This window comes from Triticum dicoccoides, chromosome 2B, assembly GCF_002162155.2.
Source record: "Triticum dicoccoides isolate Atlit2015 ecotype Zavitan chromosome 2B, WEW_v2.0, whole genome shotgun sequence".
NCBI classification, from domain to species: domain Eukaryota; kingdom Viridiplantae; phylum Streptophyta; class Magnoliopsida; order Poales; family Poaceae; genus Triticum; species Triticum dicoccoides.
Genome location: NC_041383.1, coordinates 793935650 through 793939800, shown reverse-complemented (window position 1 = coordinate 793939800; position 4151 = coordinate 793935650).

Below are 4151 nucleotides of genomic sequence, written 5' to 3'. Positions count from 1 at the left end.
CGCCTCGCCTGCCCCCGACCCGCGCCCGACCCTCGCCTCCCATAAATCCACCCCCGACCCGCGCGCTAGCCTCTCATAAATCGCCCCCGACTCTGCCTCTCCTCTTAGAGACCGTCCGCGACCCCGCGTTCTCCGATCGATCTCCGGGGCGGCGGCTCTCTCCGGCGCGATGCCTCATGGACGCGGATGCTTCGGCCGGCGTTGGTTCGGCTGGGGAGGCGGCAGTGGAAGCGGCAGTGGAGGCGCAGGGAGCAATCGCCGGGCGGTTGGCGGCGGCGGAGGCGACGACAGCGGTGGTGGACGAGGTGGTGGACGCGGCGCCGCGCCGGGCGGTCTGTGGCCCTCTAGCCTCAGCGGGCCGCAGACCGTGGATATCTACCGGCACGGCATCCCCGTGCCACCGTCATGTCGCCTAGCACACGGCTGGCACGTGACGAGCGACGGCTATGCCACGCCTGGGCCGGCACAACCCGGTCCGTGGAACCCCGAAGGTCGCCTCAACTTTTGGGTAGGCCGCGACTTCGACACCGTCGTGAGCTTCTACAAGTCTCGAGGCATCCGCGCGGGCGCTCCAAACGCGCCCCTCGCGCCCCCCGCCGCCCCGGTTGTGCAGGCCCGTGCCGGTCGGCGCGCTCGCGCAGGCGCGCCGGCCGCTCCCGCCGCTCTAGCGGCCGCCCCTGAGTTTCACATCCCACCGGAACTAGCGGCGATGCAAGAGGAGGGCGACCCGTTGGAGTCGCCGGGTTTGATCCGCGCGATTCGGAACTCCACGTCGGAGACCGGTTGGATGCCGCCGGAGGATGTTGTTGACCCGAGGGACCCGGCAGACGAGCCGGGATACTGGCAGGCGATCAGGGAGTCGACCGATACACTAGCGCAACAGTCGTCTACCTTGGAAGAATTTTTCGGAGACTTGGGCAGCTCCGATGACTCAGACGGCGGCGAAGACGGCGGTGAAGACGGCGGGCAGACGGTAGTGGTTGATCTTGTGAGTAGCGAGGAGGAGTAGTTAGATTTGTTTTAGTGTTAATCTTTCCACTGCCATAATCTTTCATGTAAAATTTCGTTTGAATGTAAAATATCCTAAATATGAACGAAATTATGTTGCTTCAACGAGTAATGGAATGGTTGTAGAATGTATCACTTATTGATATGGTTTTTGTTATTAATGGAATATTTCCATTGATATTGTAAAAAGGAGAAGTAAACACGTAAAAAAATATGAACGAAATTATGTTGCTTTAACGAGTAATGGAATGGTTGTATAATGTATCACTTATTGATATAGTTTTTGTTATTAATGGGATATTTCCATTGATGCTGTAAAAAGGTGAAGTAAACACATAAAATACCGGCAAAAAATTTAAGCAACATAAAAGAAAGAACACAACCACCGATGCTGAGCCCATAGAGGAGAAGTTACCCCAAATCAAGCCCGTAGGCGACTCGCGCGGCTGATTGAGCCCACTAACGGGCCCAGAAACGGGGTCCAATGGAGCACTGAGGAGTTAGATTACAGGAGTTCGAGGTGTGGGGCGGAAGCAGCTATTTAAGTCGCTCCAAGCGCCCCCCCGCTTCCGAGGTGGGACTAAATATGGCATTGCAACTCGCCCCTCAGTGCACGCGGCCGACGCAAGGCTCAGGAGGCCGTTTTCTGTGCTGTCACCGGCCGGCCCAGTTCGGCCCATGGTGGCAAGGCGCCACTCGCCCACTCCCACGGCCCACGCCACCCTCCCCTCGCCCGCGCGGGGAAATTTTTTTGTGTGGGCGTGTTGGAGGCGTGCATTGGGCGGGGAGATCGAGGAGGATGCGGCGGGGCGGGTCAAAGCCGCTGTGTGCGGGGAGCGAGGCTGATCCGGTCGTGGTGGTGGGATCCTAGGGAGGCGCTGGTTGGCCAGTTGGGGTCCGGGGTAGGTGGGATTCGGTGGGTCCGTGGCGGCGGGATTCGAGGGAGGCGCTGGCCGTTGGCTGGGATGTGAGGTAATCTGCGGCGTGTATATGAAAAACATGCATGAAACAGTAACACGGGAAAAACATGGCATGCGACAATAACACGAACGGGTGCGTTTTTTCACCACGTCGGTCAACCCAGGTAGTATAACACATGCAATGGCATCATCATCATGAAACGACAGCAAACAAAATAAACAGAATTTTGAAACTGCACACAATTGCACCAAAGTTCGTTGCACATGACGGGAATTGGTGGGGAAACATGTACACCTCATATGCTTGAAGCCATCATTTCGAAAAAATGGTTGCATGGCGGTGTAAGTATTAGCAATAAGTTATTAAGTTGGACATGTCATTTGCATATAAATTATCTAATAGGCGTATTGCTGTTATGTTATTTTGTAGGTCATCAATTGTTATTGCAACCATATGCAGACCCATAATCCTCGTGCTGACCGTCACATATTATCATCTTGGGTGTCCCACTGGCTTATTCTTCGTGCTGATGGAAAGGTTGTCAACTCTAAGAGGCATTTTATGGATCATTTCACAAACCAAACTAAAATGGTGTCTAGAGTTACTGAAGAGTATTTCATCAAAGATAAGGTACTTCAGTTTAGTATGATCATTCGTAGTATATCTGTGTGTACACCAACATGAATAAACTTTGTTGTAGGCATACTTTCCTTTTCATGTGGAAGAAAATCATTGGATAACAGTTCTTATGCACAACAAGAAAAAAGAGTTTCAAGTATTAAACTCTACTGGTAAATGCAGCAAAAGAATTCTTGCAAAGATTGCTAAGCTGGTAAGCTTACAACGTTACATAAAACAATATATATTTCTTCGAAAAGTACTTCATATGGATTTGTCAATTTTATTTCAGAGGGCAGAGATAGCTATTGATACAAAGGAGGTGAATGCTCTTATTGAAACGGATCATCATGATGTATCTTCCTGGCCAATAAGGGAGTACAATATGCCGTCACAAAAAGACGGGTATGTTGCAAATGTTGAATTAGTATGTACTTGTATGATCCATCAATAACTGACTTGTGGTTTCTTGCAGAGTCTCTTGTGGTCTTTTCGTGGTGAAATGCGTTCAACACTGGGACGGAGATGGTTGGGCATTTGAGTTCGATCAAGATGAGGTTAATGCTTCAAGGGGACGCATTCTAGCTGAAATACTTTTTTCAGAGTGCAACACGAAGAAAGTAGTGAAAGAGAAGATCCTCAAGATCATGGAGACCAAATGAGTAGGAGGATGGGGTGTTGGCTATTATCTCCACTAAATAAATGTGTCGTTGTCGGTATCTTGATACAATTTACATATTAAGACATCTATATATTTGCAGTGCTTGGTATTTGCTACAATATTACTCTTATCTGCGGCATGGTTTAGCATGTTTCGCAACTAAATAAATGTGATGTGGTCTGCTACAATATCACTCTTACTTGCAGCATCGTGGGTGATGATTTTTGAACATGTTATGTACGCACTTTGTATTATGCACTGTTTGCCATTTGTCGCAACTAAATAAATGTGATGTGGTCAGTGCGGGCCGTTGTTTGCAGCCGCTATTTTCTGCCAAAATAAAGTGAAGTTTTTTAAAAAAAAATGCCCGACCACCGCTGCTGGGCCCATAGTAGCTTACGGAAGCTACCCAAATCAAGCCCAGAGGCGACTCGGGCGGCCGATCGAGCGCACTAGCGGGCCCAGCAGCGGGGTCCAACGGGGCGCACGGGGATAATACGAGAGGAGTTCGAAAGGGGGGGCGGAGGCAGCTATTTAAGCCGCTCCTGGCGCCCCCCCGCTTCCGAGGTGGGACTAAAACTTGGGCGCTGCCCCGCGCGGGCGAGGGGGAGGGGGCGTGGGCCGCGGGAGGGGCGCGGGGAGAGGCCGTGGGCCGGGGGAGGAGCCCCGCGCGGGCGAGGGAGGGCCAGCACGTTTTTTTAATTTTTTTTCTGGTTCGTTTTTTCTTTTTCTTTTTCTTTTTCTTTCATTGAAAGTTCACGGATTTGAATAAGTTAATGAAATTTTATAACTAGTTCAGGAAATACAAAATAGTTCAAGAAAAATAAAAATAGTTTTTTCAAATATAGTTCACGTATTTTATAAAAAGTTCAGCAAATTGAAATAAGTAAAGAAAAAGAAAAAGAAAAAATATATAAAAAAACGTGCTGGCCCTCCCTCGCCC